We start from the raw sequence: 24351 nt of genomic DNA on the forward strand, positions 1-24351 counted from the left end.
GTGGAGCTTAATAACCATCTGCTCCATGATAGGCTCACTATAACAGCGGAGCCCTCCCGGCGTCTCAAGTCGAGACACCCATTTGTGCCTGCCGCACAGGATCTCAGGCAGCAATGCAGAGATCTCAACATCAGTGCGGCAGGATGGGCGGATTATATGTGGCGCGCGGAGTGGGAGGCTAACACCTCCAAACTCCGCGACCACATCCCAGTCGCCGGCCCTGAGCCCCTCGGGATGGACTTGCCAAGGCTATCCTGGGTGAGGCTCAATCGTCTCCGGACCGGCGTCGGGCGTTTCCGCTCATCAATGCACAGATGGGGCTTGGCCCCAAATGCGTCGTGCGAGTGTGGCGCAGAGGACCAAACCGCAGACCATGTTATCCTGGATTGCCCGGTGTACCACCCACCCAACGGGATGCATGGTCTGTCGGTATTAGATGACGAGACGATGACGTGGCTTCTGGAGGGGTGTCCAGAAATATAGCCCGGGTGAGCCCCTCAACCAGGTCTCGGGGTGGTAAAAGGGTAGCCCCTCGGCCCCGAGTCTGGTGGAGTGGAGAGGAAAAACAACTACCCATACGCCGAAGCACTAGGGCTCCTTCACAAAACCCTTACTGGAATCTTCATACACTCTGTGAATTAGTCTTTACTTTCTGATGAGTCAACAGCACTAACCCCATCCAGTGCGACATGTAGATAGCATATATTTAGAATATGTAAAATGCAAACACCAGAAATGCAAGAAAGTTTATGAGGTATACCAAATGGAATTAATAACAAGTGGTAGACCCTTCTGTCTAGAGTAAAATAAGGGCCTAACAGGGTAGAGTGCAGAATGTACAGGTGTGTTGCAACACAAATGCCAAAAAAAGTGTACAAGTGATCAAATCAATTCAAGTTTTATTTGTATCTCACCATTATATGGTCGAAAATTTGAGCAAAGAACAGAAAAGGAAGCTGAAAGACCATAGAGACAATGTTGAAAGAGCACTTGCGATAAAGTGCAAACAGCAATGATGTCTTGATTGAAGCGCATTGAGTCGCATCTTGTGAGATGCGCTATAGCTGCTTCTCACTGTTGAGACAAAATGTTATAAAGTGATTAATAAATAATTTAAGAAACTCACATTCATCAGTGGTTGCAAACTGTCATGGAAATTGTATTAGGACTCTCCTCATGTTTCCAGCTTACCTCAAGTCATACTGTGGTCCACATGTATACATTTCCATGGCTTTCTCATTGGAAACACAGTTTACAGCTGCAATGGCGTGGACTGTTGCCTGTGTCATGACGTGATTAAAGCCACACGTTCACCAGTTATAGTAAAATGTAGATGATTTACACTAATGTCACCATTGGAGGGGCTACACAACCACATTTGTTCTGGTTTCCTGCCGGGCGAGATTACAGGCCTGCCCTTACAATGGCAGCAAATGACCACATCTATAGCAACTTCAGTTTGTTTCTGTCTGTTTTCTAAACACAAAGCCCTGCAACTGGAAACATCCAATGAGGCAAAGATTCACTATCCAGGCTTCTGACATCTTTGTCCATGGTAACATCACTTTCCTAAATGGATACACACATAAGCATGACTATGTGTACAGCTGTGAATGGTGGATAGTATGTTTGTATGCAATAAACTTCATTCACACTAACCAATTCTTTAGGAGGAAAGCTGTAAGGCCTCTTGAAGTACGCGTGGTCCTCGTCAGTGTACAGAGTCCACCATTATTGCCAGTATGTTTTATATGAAAGGGTTAACTACTTCAAAAAGAGATCCAGGCTGGATTCAGAATGACACAGTACCACTAAACATATTGCATGTGCCATAAAGTTGCATGGAGTATGTGTTTTAGGAGCAGTAGCCCATTCAGAAACAGGCACACGGTCATAGATACTTAGTGAGAGATGCACTGACCATGGTGTTGCTTGCATGCCTCCTTTTAAGACTTGAATAGGTCCTGAATACAGGTGGGACACTGTCGTGAAGGGTCGCTCTGCCTTCCTCACTAAAGTGAGCAAACTTCCTTCCAAATCTGAAATTAACACACATTCTCTTCACGGAATTCACGGAAGGTTGAATTGTAGGGCCAGGTGTTACCCCAAAATCCTCTTGATAATAAATGTACAAATACAATTATTATTTTTGTAGCACTGCAGCATACCCTTCCAGCCCAAGGTTTTCCACCAGGACAATACACCACCACCTTCTCAGGAGAGACATGTCATCCTAAAGAAAGAGCAGTTACTCAATTTGCATTCAAAGTCTTATAGCATATTGATATAATGGGTTCTTGTTTTCTTAATACTTACAATGCTGAAGTCAAAGGTAGCCTCCATGGCGAAATACCAGGCATACTGTAATGAGAAAAGACACAAAGACAAGATTACCATGTGACAGCTTACCATGTGACCATTCATTCATTCATTCATTCATTCATTCATTCATTATAACTCAGTGAGAAGGTAGTCACACACATCCAATGAAATGTACATGGCTGATAACTCCATAGGAAAGTGATATGAGAGGTCTGCACACATGAATGTTCCTTAATACCTTTTATTGCACACCTTTTTATTTGCAAATGCACAAACAGAATGTTGGTCAGGTCTAAGTGGTGGTCAGTCATTGTTACATACATTTACAAATTTTTTGATGGTTTTAAGGAACAATCAAGTGTGCCATATCACTTGGTGGCATTACCATAACTCACCATTATCATGAAGACACCACAGTCATTGCCACTGGTCTGCCTCGGAAGCCCCTGTACGAAGAAAAGTTACAGTTAGAGAATAGTAGGTAATTATGACTATAGCTATAATATGATAGTAACATTCAAACAATACCTCCAAATCCAGACCAGTCTTCTCTGTCCAGGATCCCGCAACAATTTTCTCAGCAACACCCCTGGGCAACCAAGAATAAAACTAAGTCAAACAAAGAAGTACACACCTCCTACAGGAGAGAAAAAAGGAACAACATTCGTACCACTGCTGCTTCAGAACCACTTCACACCATGCAAGTCGGTCGATCATGCTTATTTGCAAAAGTTCAATGAGGAGGATTTCTCTGTGTCTCTCTTTCGTTGTGTTGGAAATGTGTCATCATAGGCAGGTCAGGAGACCGTCAGGCAGGTCAGGGGAACGTGACTGCCAGAGCAAAAAATATTTGGGGCAACCTTAATAGTGTTCTGTAGGCTTCAGAGGTGAATCCCCTTGGAGTTTTGAAATACTGCGAATCCAGAAAGAAAATTTCTTTCTGGTGTGGCCTCATTACCTACAGGGAATAACGCATTCTGGACAATAAGCAAAAAGGACACTTTGGGGGTAATACAATAGACACAAACTCACAAGCAAATGGCATATGAAGGTTAAAGCTGAGAAATGCTCAACTACATTGTATGTCTTTATAATCTACTACTGTGGATGAATGAATGAATGAATGAATGAATGAATGGTCTTTATTGTCATTGCTATAGTACAGGTACCAAACAACGAAATTTAGGAGGGGTGGCTCCCCTGGTGCTAGGAAAGAAAAAAAAAAACTACAAAAGACAAGAAGGGAAGGAGCTGGTTTACATACGGTAAATAAAGGCTATGTACACTATCCACTGTACTATACTGTACAGATAGACGACTAGGGTTGTCATATTGCACATAGTGTTATTGCACATTCATTTAAAGTGTCGCAGTTTGCAGGCTTGAAATGTACATATTTGTGCCTCAGCACTACACCTGATTTTTTTTCAGTCCAGCAGCTGCGGATGTGGATGTCATATGTTGCATATAAAGTTATGCTCTGTATATATATATATATATGGGTATAGTACACTTACACACAGGACAAAGTGGCCTGGAACCCACAGTGGAAGGATAAGGGCATCCTTTTGATCAGCATGTTCCTGTTCAAAACCATGTACTGCATTTATCATTTGTATCCAACACTTAACTGGGGTGTGCATGATTATGAATTACATGATCATTTGATGAAGTCCTTTCTCAGACATGTAGTGTTTTTTTTGGCTTAGTGTTAGGAAACCATTTAATTTACCTTGATGAAATCAAGTAAAAAAAAAAGAAGGTATTTAGGACCAACACAGCTAATGATGTCCCATGAAGGGCATGACAATTGTAATGCTGGATACAATGTTGTCTACATAGCTGTTTATCTTATTCAAATACCGGCTCAATCATTTGACTTACTGGGAAATGGCTCATGGGATCACAGTTGTGGGGCTGGACCCACTTTGCGGTTACATGAAGGTCAGCAATGAAAACCTCCTTTCCCTGTAGAATTCAAGTGCATCTAAAATTAGTCAATGCTAGAAAATGGTACGTAAAACATATGGCTGAGTTCCAGCTATCTATTAAAATCACAACAAGGCATATAAGCCACAACATTACCTTTTCATCCAGTCACTTCAACAATCAACTATCCTTAGTATAAACATTTCTGGTGTAACAGAGTTGGGAATGTATGTTTAGTTGTGGTGAATGTAGATGAGTTTCGCCGTGCTTGAGCAGCCCTGGTTGTTGTTGGAGCCCCCCATTGGAGTTTGGGTGTACTGCAGGTCTGCGCGTTCTTTTGTCCTTCTCTTGTTGCCGTACTTACGGTGGTACTAGAACATGGCCGCCATCTTCATGGGTATGTGCGCTATGTAAAATGCTCCTCGTGTTTTGTTGTTTGTATGGAGAATCTTGTAATGTAGGGTGAAGATGTTGGTGTAGTACTGTGCTGGTTGTTTTTACATGTATTGTGATGATGTGAAACAGAACATTTATTGTATGTTATTTTGAACGCGCAGATTCACAAGAGTTGCAGAACAGAGAAGAATTGTGTTTTATATGTCTTCTCTGCAGGTATGTTGCTTCACATGTTGTTTGTAATTGTTATTTGTAATGTTTGAGGGAAATTTGTGTTCGTTCTGTAAACAAATTATCCTGACGTGAAATATACATAGACGGTGGTACTAGAACATGGCCGCCATCTTCATGGATTCACAAGAGTTGCAGAACAGAGAAGAATTGTGTTTTATGTCTTCTCTGCAGGTCAATAAAAAGAATTGCTTAAAAGAAGGTTGCCTGTTTGACCATCGTTACACTGGTGCCGTGACACGTCGATCTCAAGATCAGCTGAACGCCGATCTCCGTGGATGCTGCGTGGATGCCAGGTCTTAGTGTGATAGATCAAGTGTGGTCAGAGTATTATAGTAAATGGTCATTCAGTCTGAGGTCTGTGAGTACAGCAGTTTAAAAAGTGCTTTGATTGTTTTGGTTTTTATGTCCTGCTGTAACTTTATATATATTTTTGGAACATTATTGTTATTATTATTTTTTTCATTCAGTAATATTACACAACGCAAGTCTGTACCACTATGGCTCAGAGGCCAGGTTTTAATGATGAGATTTTTGCCAGTCAAGTGTTGCCTATGGGGAGGGGTGCATGGGGGGCATGTCAGAGCAGAGCAGACAGTGCTGTCATCGGTGGGTTGAATAGTAGGGAGGTGGGGTGTTCCCAGTTGTTTACTGACAGTGGTAGAGGCACAGGGTCAGGTCAGGACCCAGGTTGTGCTGCTGTCGGACAGTTTACAGGGGAGGCTCCTCCCACATCCACACCCAGTGTTAATGACACTGAAGCTCTTCATCACCTTTCAGACATGATGGGTCAGCTAGGTGCTCAGATTGGCGAGTCCATTGTAACCAAGTTAATTTCAGCTGGTGTAGTTCACTCAAGTAGTATGAGCAGTGCACACCTCAACTGCACATCGCCTCCAGATCCTGTAACGGATCCTAATGTTGTTAGACAGGAGGTTCCGCGCGTTACTGTGAATGTAAAATCAGACAGGGAACCACCAATGTTCCGAGGTGATAGTTCTGATAAGTGTTCAGTCCAGGACTGGATTGACATGTCTAAAGCTTATCTGAGAAAGCAGAAATGTCCAATACATGAACAGGCTGAGGAGATACTGGCAAGGCTGATGGGTAAGGCAAAGGATGTCGTGAGGGTTGGTTTGCGTAGCGATCAGACACTTGATGTGAAGCAGAACCCTGATCTCATCTATGATATCCTTCTCAAGTACTTCAGTGATGTGTCATCATGCCTCCCGTTGTCAGATTTCTATGCCACTCTACCCAGACCCAATGAGAACCCTGTAGACTACTGGTTGAGGATCAACAAAGCAGCTGATGTAGCTGGTGAGGGCCTTCGCAGACAAGGTAGGAGGATGGAGAACGTGGGTGAAGAGGTAGCACGGATGTTTGTCAGGCATTGCCCGGACTCTGGACTATCCCGTATTCTGGAATGCAAGGCTATTGAGGAGTGGAGCTCACGAGACATACAGTTGAAGATTGATAATTATCAGAGAGAGCTGAGAGCCTCTGGCAGGACCGGTAGTTCTGTGCCATTGAAGAGCCATGCCACCGCCCTCCACACTGTGCAGTCTCATCCAGAGCCTTCGATTCAGTCTGTGTCTGAGCAGTGTTCCACCCAGTACCCCCCTGCTCCTGCCCATAGTCCAGTGTACCACACACAGTGTCCGCCTTCTACCCTCATTCCTTCCCAGGACCATGCTTTAGGCCAGCTTCCGTGCCCCTCCTCCGCGACTGCTGTGGCCCAGAACACTCAGCAATCTGAAGACAGGATTCTTGCTCGCATTATGGAGAGGCTGGAGCAGATGATGGGGAAAGTGCAGCAGCGTGACAGTGCTCCTCGTGGCGGAAGATACCAGGGTGGCGCCCGTGAGAAGGCCTGCCGAGTCTGTGATGACAGTAGACACACTACCATCTCACACTGCATGTCAGAGAAGCTGTGCTTTGTCTGTTTAGCCCCAGGTCACACAAAAGTTGAGTGTCCCACCAGGTCGTCCCGAGCACCTCAGCCTCAGGGAAACTAGGTGGCCTGTATTCAGAGGGAGAAAGTATAGGTCGCCAAGTAAACTCCCATTGTGAGGACGAATCTAGTGCTGAGACAGTGTATATAGCTCTCAAAAGCTCAAGTGATAACTCTGAAGATATTGTTTATCAGAATACGCATACAATTAGTGGTAGTGACAGCCTTTTCTACACACCTGTGACAGTTGGTAATACAGTGACTCTAAATGCTATGCTAGACAGTGGGTCTATGGCTTGTACAATGAGTAAGACGGCAGAGGGAAAGCTTAGAGAGGTTGGAGTTGCTACAGAGCATAACCAGTTCAGTTCAAATGTGGTGCTTGTTGGCTGTGGTGGTCGCCGTGTCAAGCCTGAGTCAGCTTTCAACGTGGAAATGGAGGTGTATGGCTGTAGGATTATGGTTCCCACTCTGGTAGTTGAAGGCCAGCATGATGAGTTGATACTAGGCACCAATGTTATTAAATATATCCTCCGGCAGTATAAGCAATGTGATGGCTACTGGAAGGCTGTGTCTACGCCCTGTCCTGCTGGCGATCCAGAATCTGAACAGTTTCTCTCGATGCTCGCTGGTCTGAACCGTTGGCGAGGTGACGTCATACCTGACAAGATAGGCACAGTCAGGTGCAACTCAGCCGTGTGTCTTGAGCCTGGTCGGGAGTACCTGATGTGGGGCAAGCTACCCAAGTCCACTATTGTGTCTCCTGGTAGCGCTGTGATGACAGAGCCCACATCGTGTCGCTCAGCTCCAAGAGGGGTTCTGGTGGCCAGAGTTGTTACTCCTTTGTGGGGAGACGGATGGGTTCCATTGAAGCTGATCAACTCGTCCGACAGGCCCGTCTTGGTAAGACGCAATGCTAAATTGGCCGACGTCTTCTCCTGCATTGCGCTCGAGGACATGGATGAGACCGGACCTGCTGAGGTCCCACTACTCAGTTGCTGTCAAGTAACCCCGTCCAGTGAAAATGCGGCCCGCACTGTTGATGAGGAACTGAAGTACATGGGATTGAGTGGGCTCGACATACACTCCTGTGACGTGTCTGAACAGTGTAGAAGCAAGATGGCTGACCTGGTTGTGCGCTACAAGGACATCTTCTCACGCCATCACCTGGATTGTGGAGAGGCAAAGGGCTTCATACATCGCATTCACCTCTCAGATCACAGGCCATTCCGGCTCCCATTCAGACGAGTGCCCCCCAGTCAGTATCAGAAGTTGCGCCAAGTACTGAGTGAGATGGAGGAGAAAGATATAATCAGGAAGTCAACCAGTGAATATGCATCTCCGTTGGTTCTTGTATGGAAAAAGAACGGAGATCTCCGTATCTGTACAGACTTTCGCTGGCTGAACAAGAGGACCCTGAAGGATGCTCACCCTCTCCCTCACCAGGCCGACTGCTTAGCTGCACTTGGAGGTAACTCCTTGTTTAGTACTATGGATCTAACCTCAGGGTTTTATAACATGCCACTACACGAGGATGACAGAAAGTACTCTGCCTTTACAACACCTATGGGCTTGTATGAGTATAATCGCCTCCCGCAGGGCCTCTGTAATAGTCCTGGGAGCTTCATGCGTATGATGACTAGCATTTTCGGAGACCAGAACTATCTGAGCTTACTGGTTTATCTGGATGATTTATTGGTGTATGCCCCTGATGAGAGGACAGCTCTGGAACGCTTGGAGATGGTGTTCAGTAGACTGCGTGGTCATAACCTGAAATTGGCCCCCAAGAAGTGTTTTTTTCTCCGGAAATCCGTCAAATTCCTCGGCCACATAATTAATGACAACGGTGTGTTGACTGATCCCAGCAAAGTTGAGAGCATCGCAAAGATGACAAGTGCTGACCTGATGGAAGCGGACGGTGTAACCCCCTCACAGAAACGAATCAGATCTTTCTTGGGGATGATCAATTATTACCAGCACTTTGTGCCTAGCTTCTCCGCTATTGCAAAGCCTCTCTTCTCTCTGTTGACGGGTCAGAAGAGAAAAGGGAAGGAGAAACAGTCCAAACAAAGGTCACAAAGCAGGAAGTTGAAGGTTACTGACTGGACCCCCGAAACGGAGCAGGCTTTCCAGAAGCTGAAAACGGCGCTGGTTGAGACGGCTGTCCTGGCTCACCCTGACTTCAGCCGTCCCTTCATGCTGTCAACGGACGCGTCCCTTGATGGCATCGGTGCTGTCCTGTCGCAGATCCAAGAGGGTGAAGACCGAGCGAGGCCAATCGCATTCGCCAGCAAGTCCCTCTCTCAGTCTCAGAGAAACTACCCAGCCCATCGGTTGGAATTCCTAGCCTTGAAGTGGAGTGTCTGTGACAAGTTCAGCCATTGGTTGAAGGGGCATGATTTCACTGTTTGGACGGACAATAATCCATTGACTCATATCATGACGAAGCCCAAGCTGGACTGCTGCGAGCAACGATGGGTGGCTAAGTTAGCGAGCTATAACTTCGACATCAAGTACGTGCCAGGCCCACAGAATGTTGTCGCTGATGCCTTGAGTCGTGTGCCTTTCGTCAAGCAGAGAGTCGGTCACAGATTACTTGAAGAGCCCTACAAGAATCTCCTCTCCGAAGTCCAGGATGTGTCGAGTGCTTCTGTACAGGACGCCTTCCGGTCGTCCAATGATAGTGGTGACACTCCACGCCAGGCAGAGAGTTACGCTCAAAGTGTCCCATCACCTCTGCATGTCCACGCTCAGTCTATGGAGATGGATGAAGTGTCTGTTGTTCTACAGTCATATGACGATCTGTGGGAGGTCGGAGCAAGAACGCGCGCTGTAGCAGTCTTGCACCATTTGCCTCAGTTAGTCCCAGGTGGTCAGGACTCACTTCCTGCTTACAGTGAGAAGGAACTCCGGGATGAACAGCTCAGAGACAGGACTCTCTCTCGAGTCTTGTACTATGTGGAGAGACATCGGAGACCCTCCAGGAGAGAGAGAGATAAGGAATCAGTCACAGTCATGAGGTACCTGAAGCACTGGGAGAAACTTGTTGTGAGCAATGGGATACTCTACAGAGTCTCGAGGGATCAAGTCGTGAAGTCAAAACGCCGCCAGTATGTGGTTCCTGAGTCTAAGAAAGTTGAAGTTCTGAGAGGTGTTCATGACCATGCCGGCCATCAAGGTCAGTTCAGGAGTCTTGGCTTGGCCAGACAGAGGTTCTTCTGGCTCAACCTCGACAGAGACGTAAGAGACTACGTCCGTAACTGCCAGCGGTGTATTGTCAGTAAGACTGTTGAACCTGCTGCGAGGGCGCCTTTGCAGAGTATCACATCAACCAGGCCACTTCAGCTGGTTTGCATTGATTTCTGGTCAGCGGAGGACTCAAGGAACAAGTCAGTTGATGTGTTAGTTGTTACTGACCATTTTACAAGAATGGCCCAGGCATTCCCCTGCAAAGATCAGTCAGCCAAACAGGTGGCGAGAGTTCTATGGGACAAGTTCTTCTGCGTCTTTGGGTTCCCAGAACGTATCCATAGCGACCAGGGAGCTAGCTTCGAGAGTCAACTAGTGAGTGAGCTGCTCAGAGTCTCCGGTGTCAGAAAGTCGCACACAACCCCGTATCACCCGATGGGTAACGGTAGTGTGGAACGTTTCAATAGAACTCTCGGTAACATGATCCGAGCGCTTGAACCAGAGGCAAAAATCAACTGGCCGAGGCGTTTGCAAACTCTGACGTTCATGTACAATAGCACAGCGCATGAGTCAACTGGCTATGCACCTTTCTATCTGATGTTCGGGCGTACTCCTCGTCTCCCTGTCGATATACTCTTCCGGACAGTCCTGAATGATCCAGCTGTGGTCAGCTACGACAAGTATGTGATGTCTCTCACGAAGGATCTGAGAGAAGCTATGGTCATAGCCCAGGAACATGTCATAAAAGAACAGCACCGTCACACAGAGCTCTACAACAGACGAGTGAAAGGGCCCACCATTGATGTCGGAGACCGTGTGCTGTTGGCGAACAAGAGAGAGAGAGGAAAGAGAAAGGTGGCTGACCGTTGGGAGTCTACTGTATACACTGTGGTGGATAGGAACTCTGAGACTCACACATATAGGATACAAGACACTGTCACTGTTACGGCTGGGCCGTCACACACGCCCTCCCCCGCCCCCACAGCTCGAGCACCCGCCCCCACAACTCGAGCACAGCGTGCTCTCCGCCGCAGGTGAAGCTCGTTCCCGGTGATTGGAGGGTTATCCAGCCACAGTCAAACCAACACACCTGTCTCCACTCCCAATTAACCCTCTGGCTACATCTACCCTGGACTCCCTTCATTCATCGTCAGTTCTTCCCTAAGAATGACCTGGCAAGTATCCTCTGTGATTAGTTATGAACTTTGCTCTTGTGCCTATTCTTGTGATTCGTTGATATCTTATGTACTGGCCTACCGTGGAGACTTACCCTGCTTTCCTGTTCCTCCACAGCCCATGCCAACCACTACCGCCATCCCGCCAGGTTGAAACCCCCAGCCCGCCAGGCTGAAACCTCCGGACTCATCGTCTGTGTTTCCACCCACCTGCACTATAAATAAATACCCTACGGGGCTAACACTGTATTCTGCCTCCGGTGTCGTGTCCTTGAGCTCCCTCGCCCCCGTGTCATAACAGAAGAACTGACCATGCAATTGGGCTCAGACGACACGAAGGACCGGGCACCATCTCCCACCCCTGGATCCGGCCCGACGGCTATCCAGATCCTCGCTGAACACACTCACCTCCTCCAGGCGGCCGCTGCAGCGTGCCAGGCCCTGAACACTCGCATGACAACCCAGGAGGCTAACCAGGAGCACCGCGCCACCCAGATGCAGCACCTCATCTCTACGACCCAAGCGCTTACAGCACAGGTGGCCGCGCTCGCAGCCTTTGCCCCCCCCCCTGCTCTCCCTGACCCTGCCCAGCTACCGGCACCACCTACTGGACAGCCACGGGAGCCCCACCTAGCCAGCCCCCGCCCCTTCGACGGAGCCTTCGCCCAGTTCCGAGGCTTCATCCTCCAGTGCGAGTTGGTGTTCTCGCATCAGCCCAGCCAGTTCTGGTCGCCGGCAGCCCGGGTGGCGTTCATCACCAACCTCACCACCGGCGACGCCCTGAATTGGGTCCAGGCCACCCTCTGCGCCCGCCCTGACCTGTTCGGTGACTACGCTACCTTCCTCACGGAGTTCAAGAGGGTTTTCGACCACCCCACTGCAGGACAGGAGGTCGGGGCGCGACTGATGTCACTCCACCAGGGGAACCGGACCGCGGCGGCCTACTCTACCGAGTTTCGCACCCTGGCAGCCGGAAGCGGATGGAATGACAGGGCACTGCGATCTGCTTTCCGCCAGGGGCTGAGTGAGGCCATCAAGGATGAGCTCGTCCGGGACAGACCCGCCGCCCTGGACGAACTAGTGGCCCTAGCCATCGACGTTGACGAGCGCTCCCGGGAGCGTCGGAGAGAGAGAGGGCGCTACCAGACCAGCTCGCCACGCCCCCAGGACCCTATCGTCACAGCCAACCCCTCCTCCGCACGGGAGTCGACCTACACCCCATGCACTGGCGAGGAGCCGATGCAGCTTGGTCGAGCCCGCCTCACCACGGCGGAGAAGGAGAGGAGAAGGGTCCAGGGCCTGTGCCTCTACTGTGGAGAGAAGGGACACCTCCGTGACACCTGCCCGTCCCTATCAAAAGGGCAGGCTCACCCGAAGGGGGAATCCGGGTGAGCCGTGTCTCTCAATCCCCACCTACCATCAGCCCAGCCAGGTTCTCTGTCACCCTCTCCTGGCAGGGGCAGAACCTCACGGTCGAGGCCATTATTGACTCGGGCGCAGACGAGAACTTTATGGACGCCCAGCTGGCCCGCTCAGCTGCCGTTCCCCTCGTTGCCCTCGAGACCCCCCTCTCCGTCTCAGCCCTAGACAGACACAGCCTGGGGCCTCTCACCCACCGCTCTACACCCCTCTCCTTGACCGTCTCTGGGAACCATGTGGAGGAGATCCGGTTTTACATCCTCAAGACCCCCCAGTCCCCGCTCATCCTGGGACGACCGTGGCTCGAGCTCCACATTCCCCATGTCAGCTATGGTGAGGGACGTATCCTGAGCTGGAGTACCGCATGCTACGCCCGGTGCCTCCGTGCCGCCCATACCCCCACATCGCCTCTGCGACCGCCTCCGGCTCCCCCTGACCTCTCCTCCATCCCAGAGGTCTACCACGACCTCGGAGAGGCCTTCAGCAAGGAGCGTGCTCGCACCCTGCCGCCTCACCGGCCCTACGACTGTGCCGTCGAGCTCCGCCCTGGCAACAAACTTCCGGTCAGTCGCCTCTACAACCTTGCCCCCCCGGAGAAGGCAGCCATGGACACCTACATCTCCGACTGTCTGGCTGAGGGGCTCATCCGTCCATCACACTCCCCGGTGGCAGCGGGGTTTTTCTTCGTGAAGAAGAAGGATGGAACCCTCAGGCCATGCATTGACTACCGTGAGCTCAATGCCATCACCGTCCGGAACACCTATCCTCTCCCCCTCATGAGCTCCAACTTTGAGCCCCTCCTTGGGGCCACCATCTTCACTAAGCTGGACCTCCGGAACGCCTACCATCTGGTCCGGATTCGTGAGGGTGACGAGTGGAAGACGGCGTTCAAGACCCCCCGTGGCCACTATGAGTACCTTGTCATGCCCTTTGGTCTCACTAACGCCCCCTCCGTCTTTCAGGCCCTCATGAACGACGTCCTCAGGGACATGCTGGACATCTTTGTCGTCCTCTACCTGGATGACATCCTAGTATTCTCCAGGAACCCTGAGGAGCATGTCCAACATGTCCGCCTAGTCCTCCAGCGCCTACTGGAGAATCGCCTTTTTATTAAGGCTGAGAAGTGCTCGTTCCACACTCACTCTGTGGAATTCCTGGGGCTCATCGTGGAGGGTGGGTTGACTCGCCCTGACCCCAAGAAGACTCGGGCCGTCGTCGAGTGGGGCCAACCTACCACCCGGAAACAGCTGCAGTCATTCCTCGGCTTTGCCAACTTCTACCGGCGATTCATCCGGGACTTCAGCCGGGTAGCCGCCCCCCTCACTGCCCTCACCTCCCCCCTGCGCCAGTTCACGTGGACACCAGCAGCCAGCGCTGCCTTCAGTGACCTGAAGAGGCTCTTCACCTCGGCGCCGGTCCTAATCAACCCAGACCCCTCTAGGCCCTTCATTGTGGAAGTGGACGCCTCAGACACGGGCGTCGGTGGCGTGCTCTCTCAACGATCGGAGGACCAGACCGTGCACCCCTGCGCCTTCTACTCCCGCCGTTATACCTCCGCCGAGGCCAACTACGACATCGGGAACCGCGAGCTGCTGGCGGTGGTGGAGGCGTTCCACGAGTGGCGGCACTGGCTGGAGGGCGCAGAGCACCCCTTCACCGTCTGGTCGGACCACAAGAACCTAACCTACATCAAGTCGGCCAGGCGGTTGAACTCCCGTCAGGCACGCTGGGCCCTGTTCCTCGGGCGGTTTAACTTCCACCTCACGTTCCGTCCGGGCTCCCTGAACGCCAAGGCTGACTCCCTTTCTCGGCTCCATGCCGCAGAGGAGGAACCCACCACTCCTGACACCATCGTTCCATCCTCCCGGGTCGTTGGAGTGGTCACCCTGGAGATCGAGGCGGTGGTCAGAGCTGCACAGCGCACCCAGCCAGATCCCCGACCGGGGTCCCCCGGCCGTCTCTTCGTCCCGGACGCCGTCAGGACCAAGGTGATGCAGTGGGGCCACGCCAGCCGCTTCGCCTGCCATCCTGGGGCCCTACGCACACTGTCCTTCCTGCGCCGGCGGTTCTGGTGGTCCACCATGGCCGCGAACGTCAGGGAGTTCATCTCGGCCTGCCCTACCTGCGCTCGCAGCAAGGCATCCCACCGGCCGCCTTCAGGACTGCTGCGGCCTCTACCCGTGCCCGGTCGACCGTGGTCCCACCTCGCCATGGACTTCGTGACCGGCCTTCCCCCGTCCCTAGGCAACACGGTCATCCTCACCATCGTGGACCGCTTCTCCAAGTCCGTGCGGTTGGTAGCTCTGGCAAAGCTACCGACCTCGGCGGAGACGGCGGAGCTACTCACCACCCACGTCTTCCGGCTTTACGGGCTTCCCCAGGATGTGGTTTCCGACCGTGGCCCCCAGTTCACATCCAAGGTGTGGCAGGCCTTCTGTTCTGGGATTGGGGCCACGACCAGCCTCTCCTCCGGCTACCATCCCCAGACCAATGGGCAGGCGGAGAGAGCCAACCAGAGCCTGGAGTCGGCACTCCGCTGCATGTCCTCCCTCCATCCATCCTCCTGGAGCAAGGACCTACCCTGGGTGGAGTACTCCCTGAACGCCATGGTGAATGAAGCCACCGGCCGGTCCCCCTTCGAGTGCTCCTTGGGGTACCAGCCACCCCTGCTTTCTACCCAGGAGGGCGAAGCGTCGGTACCATCGGTCCAGGCACACCTCCTTCGCTGTCGTCGGGTCTGGACCTCCGTACGCTCGGCCTTGCTTCGGGCCACCGCCCGAACTACCCGAAGCGCCAACCGTCGTCGCACTCCAGCTCCGGTATACCAGGTGGGCCAGAGGGTCTGGCTCTCCACGGCGGATCTCCCCCTCAATGTCCCCTCCCGGAAGTTGGCGTCGAGATACATCGGCCCCTACGCCATCGACCGGGTCATCAACCCCGCTGCCATCCGGCTGGTCCTCCCTCACTCCCTCCGTCGGATCCACCCGGTGTTCCACGTCTCCCGGGTTAAGCCCCATGTCGCCAGCGACCTGATGCCACCAGCCCCTGCACCGCCCCCTCCTCAGTTGGTGGATGGCCACCCCCAGTGGGCGGTAAGGAGGCTCCTCAGGGCTCGTCGCTGTGGCCGGGGTTTCCAGTACCTGGTGGACTGGGAAGGATATGGCCCAGAGGAACGGAGCTGGATTCCCCGGTCCCAGATCATGTCCCCAGTCCTCCTCAGGGACTTCTATCGGGCCCACCCGGAGGCTCCGGGCCGGTCGCCAGGAGGCTCCCCCTCGGGGGGGGGTCCTGTTACGGCTGGGCCGTCACACACGCCCTCCCCCGCCCCCACAGCTCGAGCACCCGCCCCCACAACTCGAGCACAGCGTGCTCTCCGCCGCAGGTGAAGCTCGTTCCCGGTGATTGGAGGGTTATCCAGCCACAGTCAAACCAACACACCTGTCTCCACTCCCAATTAACCCTCTGGCTACATCTACCCTGGACTCCCTTCATTCATCGTCAGTTCTTCCCTAAGAATGACCTGGCAAGTATCCTCTGTGATTAGTTATGAACTTTGCTCTTGTGCCTATTCTTGTGATTCGTTGATATCTTATGTACTGGCCTACCGTGGAGACTTACCCTGCTTTCCTGTTCCTCCACAGCCCATGCCAACCACTACCGCCATCCCGCCAGGTTGAAACCCCCAGCCCGCCAGGCTGAAACCTCCGGACTCATCGTCTGTGTTTCCACCCACCTGCACTATAAATAAATACCCTACGGGGCTAACACTGTATTCTGCCTCCGGTGTCGTGTCCTTGAGCTCCCTCGCCCCCGTGTCATAACAGTCACTGGACGAGAGAAGGTAGTCCACCGTAATCTATTGTTGTTGGTGAACTTTCTGCCGGTGTATGATACGAGTGTGATCTCTGACCCAGTTTCATCCCTGTCTGCTGTTCATACATCAAATGAGCCAAGTGACATGTCCGTGTCGGAAGTGGAACAGGATTCCTTGCCTGGGGAAGTGAGTAGAGGAACCGCGTTCGAGTCGGAGAGAGTGGATTCCTGTCCTGGGAGTGAGGGAGGGGAGGTTGAAGACATGGAGTATGGGGGAAGAGCTGTTCGGGAGAGGGATGTTCCCTTGACTGTTCCAGAGCCCAAGGATCCCAAGGGAAGAACCCTAGAGTGGGTCACCCAGTTACCATTCCCTGACCACTCACGGACAGAGGCTACTAACACTGTAGTGTCTTCAGTCTCGTTTGCCCCTCAGAGGGTCCCCGAGCAGATGGCTGAGGAGCAAATGGTAGATCAGTCCATTAACTCTGATTCTAGATTTGTGGTTAGCGCTGATGATTGTACTGATGTTTCTGGTAACACAAATCAGACAGATGATGCTAGTGACACACAGCGTACTGATACTCTAGCTTCTGTTACACAGTGTGAACATCCTAGTACAGTCACACAGGTCAAGTCCAAGTTTGGTCGCCTTATCAAACCAGTTGACAGATTGATTTATACTATGTCAGGACAAGACATTATCCAAGACACTAAGTCAAACATTCGAGCTGTTTGTAGGTCAGTGTTCCAGGCTTTCCACAGTTAGATAAGCCGAAGCTCAGTTCAGTGCATGTATACACTGTGCACACTGACATCCTATGACATATAGGTTTGTTCGTTATTCTGATTGTTTCATAAGAGGTTGTGGCCTCTTGAAGGCTAGTATTACACAGAAAAAAAAAATAGGGTCTTGTGGGGTGTAGAACGCATCCTACCGCCAGTAGTTGGTTGGAGAGATAGTTTACCTCTCTTTCCACTTCATCCTTATAGGATACTTTTCAAGTTGGCTGTCCTGTCCTTTGGCGGCCCTATGTAATAGTGTAAAAAGTAAAAAGTAGTATTTAAATGTATAGTTGCTGCTCAAGGTTGGCGAAATTCAGGGGAGGTGGGTGTAACAGAGTTGGGAATGTATGTTTAGTTGTGGTGAATGTAGATGAGTTTCGCCGTGCTTGAGCAGCCCTGGTTGTTGTTGGAGCCCCCCATTGGAGTTTGGGTGTACTGCAGGTCTGCGCGTTCTTTTGTCCTTCTCTTGTTGCCGTACTTACGGTGGTACTAGAACATGGCCGCCATCTTCATGGGTATGTGCGCTATGTAAAATGCTCCTCGTGTTTTGTTGTTTGTATGGAGAATCTTGTAATGTAGGGTGAAGATGTTGGTGTAGTACTGTGCTGGTTGTTTTTACATGTATTGTGATGATGTGAAACAGAACATTTATTGTATGTTATTTTGAACGCGCAGATTCACAAGAGTTGCAGAACAGAGAAGAATTGTGTTTTATATGTCTTCTCTGCAGGTATGTTGTAGGGAGTCCACCCACTGGTCGTAGAACGTGCGAAAACGGGGTTTTGCCAGGGTTGCGCTACTTAATCACCATTAAAAATACATTTTTGGAAGATATTGTCTTACATGTGTCAACATATATGTCCATATGTATTATAGTTTTAGCTCTGTGTACTTGTTTTCGTTGTACTTATTGTTTTAAGAATATAATTTCAATGTTACCGTTGCTACTCACTGCCGCATTAAGCGGCGCCGTTCTAATCCCTATCTCCAGTGATTTTCCGCTATTTACAAGCTCTCTTTCTTGTCATTTCCGCGGCTCTGATCAATAGTAATCCTTTTAATGGGCGTGTCACCTGTATCTAAGGCATCTTGACTTCCTATTGGTCTTCCGCCAGTCTCCACTCATTGGAGGATTTTTTCCTGTGGTAAATTTAAGGAGACACTTGACAGATCCTCATCATTATTGACGTCTGATCATCTTCGCGGTGGGTTTCTGTTCAATTCAACTTGTTTTCTATCTAAAAATATATACATATAGCTACATGTTTGTCTTGTATCCAGCGGATTTTGATTAGAAATACAGTCTACTCCGCTCCGGTTGTAATTTCGAGAGCCTACTCTAGCCCGCTAGACGCTGTTTGTGTGAATGTGAAACCTCCGGTTTCGAAGGGTTAATAGTAAGATCGCTAGATAAGTGTATATGTTGTTTTATGTCCACATAAAATGTAATCCATGTAACACACAGTACTGACTAGCCTAATTTCGGTTCTTTGTTTTGATAAGTTCATATTTGATTTTTACAGAGTCTAGCTATGGCCACAAACGCACCTCAAGTGTCACCTCAAGTGTCACCTCTCCAAATGTTACCTCAAGTGACACCTATCGTTACAAACGGCTGGCTCTATGAGCAGAGTTTAAACGGGAAGACTGCAGCAGAATTAACTGAAGAAATAATTAAATTGGTTCCTAATAAATATGGACACTCAAACAGCCTCAGACAAAAATGTGATGATGCCCTCTCTAAAATCAAGAAAATGAAGAAAAACAAGTGTAAAGACCTACAATTATTTTGGCAATCTGAATTTCTTCCACCAAAGGCCCGAACCCCAAATTCAATTGAAACCCAACTCAAAAAAGAAAACCTATCCCTAAGCAGAAAGCTTCAGTCATCAGAAGAGCAGGTCTCTCAAATACAAACACAGCTCACAGCCATGGAGGAAAACGCAGCTGATAGTCAGACCAAATTCCAGACCAGTATATTACAGTATCAGCAGGCCAGCATAGATGCCACATTGGACAGACAATCATTGAAATTACAATTGGAACAATTTGAACTTGAGAACTCTAATCTGACCAAACAGTATGACCTCTGCCTACAACAATTAATTAGAGTAAAAGCAACTTTACCAAGAAAAAGAGCATTGGACATGAAAGACAAAACAATTAAACGGCTAAAAACTACCATTAAGCTATCCAAGGAGGATCTTGAGTAGAAAGAGGGAGTAATACAGGTGCTCACTGAGAAGTTGAGCCTCCAGGACAAGTGGAAGCAGGAGAAGGTGGCCCTTCAGAAGAGGCTGAGTGTGATGAGAGGGAATGTGGCGAAAGCCAGGCGGGAGAGGGATGAGGCTGAATATATGGCAGAGGCCTCCATTCAACACCTGGAAGCTGAGGTAAAGCAGCTGGAAAGGAGAGAGCGAGAGCTTCAGTCTGTGATAGACTGCACTGAGAGGGAGGAGGTTGCCACATTTGAAAATGGCAGATACACAAATGAAATCCGGGAGGTCTGCATGACACTACTGACAGAAGGGAATGTGAGCATCCGAAAGCTGCCAAAGGTCCTCACTACAGTAATTAAAAACCTGACGGGCAAGGTACCACAGAGGCTTCCCAGCAAGACACTTCTCAGCAGTCGTATTATGATGGAGGCCAGAATAGTGGCGAGTAAGCAGGTAAAAATATATCTGAACATGATATTGGTCTATTGCTCAACTTCTTGAAAATGTTTTGCCCATTTAAACACAATTATGTTTATGGCAAATTCATAATAAAATCAATTGTGTCCATTGGTAAGGTTGCTGAGGAAATGCTGAAGGACTTTGATCCGGAGAGTGGTGCAGGCACAACACTACACCAGGATGCCACCACATTTAATCACAGCCATTACCAAGGCATGCAGGTATGTACTGCCATTGAGCCCTCTAACAATAACCATAATCCTCTAAAGTGTGTGTGTGTGTGTGTGTGTGTGTGTGTGTGTGTGTGTGTGTGTGTGTGTGTGTGTGTGTGTAAACAACATGTACTTATTTCCAATTAAATCAGGCAGTAAATTATTATACTAATTTATACATTGATTGCAATTCTGGATTTACATAACATATATAATATATTTAAGTATACAAAATGCATTTATTGTTATTGTGAATTTGCTTTAAGGCAAACATGATTGAGGTTTAAAAGCGGTTACGGTGTATGTTTTAGGTGTCACTGAAGTCAGGGAAACACCTGACCTTAGGGCTGAGGCAGGTAGCAGGAGGAGATGCTGAGACCTATCTGACCGCTTTCAAGGAGAGCATAGACAGTCTAGCAGCAGCAATCACATCAGCTGAGGAGGAGAAGTCAGTAATCGTGGCATCACTTGTGTCGAGCATCAAGTGCTTGATGTCAGACCAGGCAGCAGTCAACGGGGTCTTCAATCGACTTCTGGCCCAGTTTCGGGAAGAGCTACTGCCAACAATAATCCCAGCGTTTGATAGGTATAATGCAGTGATTTTAGATAATCCCAGAGTTTGATAGCAGTGCATTAGGCTAGTTATTTAAATAAGACCAGGAGGCTTCAATTTGTTTTGTGTGTTAATAGAAACAATAAATGAGTATTGATAAGAAATTAGAAAAGGACAAGAAGAATTATAGTTAGTTAACTGTTAACTCTGATTCTTGTGAGTAGTGTTTTATTTTGTGCAAACACATTTTACACACATTTTACACACTTTAATCTAATCTAAAGCTTTTTAAATATTTTTTAGTCTTTCAACAGACCAGCAACAGCAGCTCGTGGAGATGGGGACCTTTGCGTGCCGAATGCACCTGCTGGTGAATATGGAGCCTGCAGCAGCCCGTGCTCTCCATGCTCTGGATATCACACTCTCTGAGGGCACCAATCCCCACAGTCTGCACAGTAAGGAGGCAGGGACACAACGAGTGATCAGAACCGCTGCAGCCCTATTCACACGGCGTGGGTCTGCAGTTGCTGGGGCACCCGACATGTGGGAGGTTTTTTTGAGAGGCAAAGGGCAGACAAAAAACTATCTTGTGACCTACCATGGCCACCGAATGAACATTTCATTTCAAAATGCCCTGGCCCTGTACTTCCACTGGGAAGATGCTGCTATGTTCCTCACTGACTGGCCTGCTGACAACGACCTGGTAAAGTCAGTGAGGTATGACATTAAGGAGCCTCTGTACAGGGCCGGGTGCAGGGCCATGGGCCTGGTCTATGCTCTCCTCATGGAGCCTTTCGAAAGGATCCTGAAGATGCCTGGTAACATCCTAGATCTGAACAGTGATCTTGAAAGGATGCTCTCCTCCCTCCAGGTGTGGTCCATCGATGGCTCCATGGCGATGAAGAGGGGTTCAGTGTTCGCGGTGCAGCCCCTTGACAACGAGCTGACGGCAAAGATATTCAGAGAGGTGGAGAATGCGGAGGAGAGCGCCTTCACCCAGCTCGCCATTGAGCTCATTAGCGCGGAGATGCTGGTTGTGCTACAGAGGCAGGCTTCCATCCAGCTGCCAGGGGGGAAACACTGGCACCCCAGCACTCCAGTACAGCAGATGGCAAGCACAGTCCCCAAGACCAACATGCTGGGTGAGTGTGACCTGGCTGTGCTTGACCACCTGCTCCGTTCCAAGCCCTCCATCTCCAATCACAACCTGGAGACGCTGGTCATGTGGTGGCAAAATAAGCCCAGCAATTATCTGGAGAGCCTGAGCCCTGCTGAGAGAACAAAGGTTCTTGATGAGGCAAGGCGTCAAGTTCCTTCCTTCATTTTGTCAATGAAGGAAAAGAAGGCTACACTACAATTGGCTCTGGAGGAGAAGATGGCGAGCAAGATAGAATCAAAAAAAGCTGAAGATGCCGCACTTCGGACCACAAAAATTCAGTTGACACAAGGTGTCACCAAGTTGGGGGGGCCATGGTCCAAGGAGGAAGTGCAGTCGCGGCTCAACGAGATAGGCTCTGGTGAGTGGAGGGAGGCGCTCCTGGCCCAGATAAGATTTCAAAAAAACGTCCTGAACTCTGCGGGGGAGAGGCATCTCTTCCAGGAAACAAGGGAGAAGAGGAAATACTCTGTGGAAGAACTAAAAAAAAAACTCATGTCCATCTTGGAGGCTAATGTCAGTGTCCCTCAGATCATTCAGCGGTCTTGTATATAGGTCCAGGGAAGAGCAGCAAATCACAATTAGCGACTGCAGAGCCAAAATGCTCTTTAAATTAAAAGAGGCAGAGCAGAAGGGGAAAATACAGCAGGCTATGTCATGGCTGGAGGAGTTCGGTAGAAGGCCTGAGCTGTTGGTTGGCAGGAGGGTCATGCACCTGTGCAAGGAGGATGGGAAGGTAGAGTGGTTTCCAGCAACAGTCTGTGGACTTAAAGAGCCTCAAGCAGAGGAAGTCATAAACACTCTGTTCAACATCCAGTATGATGTTTGTGAGGAACACTGGTGTTTTCCTCTTTTAAAGGATATTAAAAACCACGATTTGTACTTTCTCTGATCACTCCCCACCCTCCAACACCCCGTCCCATTGAATAAATGTTTTGTTACCTACCTTTAGTGCCTGGACCTGGATTATTTATGCAATTTCTTGGTCATAACTATTCCTCTCTTTTTGAATTATGCATAGTTGTATGCATAGCATTTATACACAAAAACCTAACACAGCATTTACAAAAGACAACAAAAACATTTGGCCATGGTGGCCATGTTAGATTTAGTCTGCCCTCTTGGATATGAATTGTGTGATAAATGTTTATATTTGCTATTAATATTGGTCTTAAAATTCTCAAAAACATGATATATAGGTTTATTTAATAAAAATGAACAGTTTAAAAGATACATTTGAATTTCATAATTGGTGTATCCAGTGTCTTAACGACAGCCATATTGGATTTAATCCGCCATCTTGGATATTAATTGTGCGATAAAAAATGTCATCTGCTATTAATATTGGTCTTAAAATTCTGAAAAGAATGATATTTAGCTTTGTGTAATAAAAATGAATAGTTTAAAAGATAAAGTTGAATTTCATAATTTGTGTGTTCCATTACTGCACAGCAGTGACCACTTGTTAGGTCTAGATTCTATTGAGATAAATTCCTGGAATTCACATGTGTATGTAAAGAGGTAAACCTTGATAACTTTTGAACCGTACATGATAGAACCATGGGGTTTGGACCATTGTTTTTCTCATGAAATTCTCTGTGAGATGGACATATTTATTTTAATCTAAAGTGAAAGCAAAATTATATGTGTGAACACCCTATATGTTGCTTCACATGTTGTTTGTAATTGTTATTTGTAATGTTTGAGGGAAATTTGTGTTCGTTCTGTAAACAAATTATCATGACGTGAAATATACATAGACGGTGGTACTAGAACATGGCCGCCATCTTCATGGATTCACAAGAGTTGCAGAACAGAGAAGAATTGTGTTTTATATGTCTTCTCTGCAGGTCAATAAAAAGAATTGCTTAAAAGAAGGTTGCCTGTTTGACCATCGTTACACTTGCATAAATGATTTGAAAAAAACATACCTTCATAGTAGCCATTTGGTGAATCAGCCTGAGGCAAGCGTTTCCTGCTAAAATAACACAAATTCTGTCTGTGACCAAATATATATATGGGCCTAACTGTAGAATCCATTGCTGGAAATTTGTTTATTTGGTTTCCACCGTCGTAAGGCGATGACGTAGTCTATGCAAATATGCAGGCGCAATATGCAAATAGGCAGGCGCGGTATGATGACGCGCTCCAACCAAATATGGTCCATCAAGCGTCCGGGTGATAGGCGTGATGTCCGCAGCTGGATATACTTGGCTCGCTCTGAGAGCAGCGCCGGAGCGCATGCGCACACTGGTGTTCAACGTCATCAAGTCACCGAGTCATTTGATTGGACGTGGAGGCCGTCGTTCCCTGAGTGAATCTGATCACATGTCCTGGGCAGCGTGTTGACTATGAACTCCCTCGTTCAAAACGTTGCAGAACACACATAACTTCGCGGGGTTCGTGTGAACTGTTCGTGTGAACTGTTTATAACGATATAATGATAGTACTAGTTTTTTGTCTGTCTTACATGTAACGATTAATTGAGTATCAAGGACCCCAATTGAAATAAGCCAGTGGCTTTCTTGGGTTTTTATCCTG

The 24351-nt window shown here is 49.0% G+C and overlaps 1 long non-coding RNA gene across 1 annotated transcript; it reads right to left on the reverse strand.

The window, feature by feature from the left end:
- Positions 1–950: 950 nt before the first annotated feature.
- Positions 951–23879, reverse strand: LOC308157854. The gene is made up of 6 exons (XR_013937458.1): positions 23742–23879; positions 4207–4290; positions 2851–2911; positions 2718–2768; positions 1192–2361; positions 951–1074 (listed from the first exon to the last, which is right to left on the reverse strand). It is a non-coding gene; the product is annotated as an uncharacterized lncRNA (long non-coding RNA).
- Positions 23880–24351: the final 472 nt, after the last annotated feature.

Source organism: Nansenia antarctica (assembly GCF_963989245.1).
Source record: "Nansenia antarctica genome assembly, chromosome: 1".
In the NCBI taxonomy this organism is placed as follows: domain Eukaryota; kingdom Metazoa; phylum Chordata; class Actinopteri; order Argentiniformes; family Microstomatidae; genus Nansenia; species Nansenia antarctica.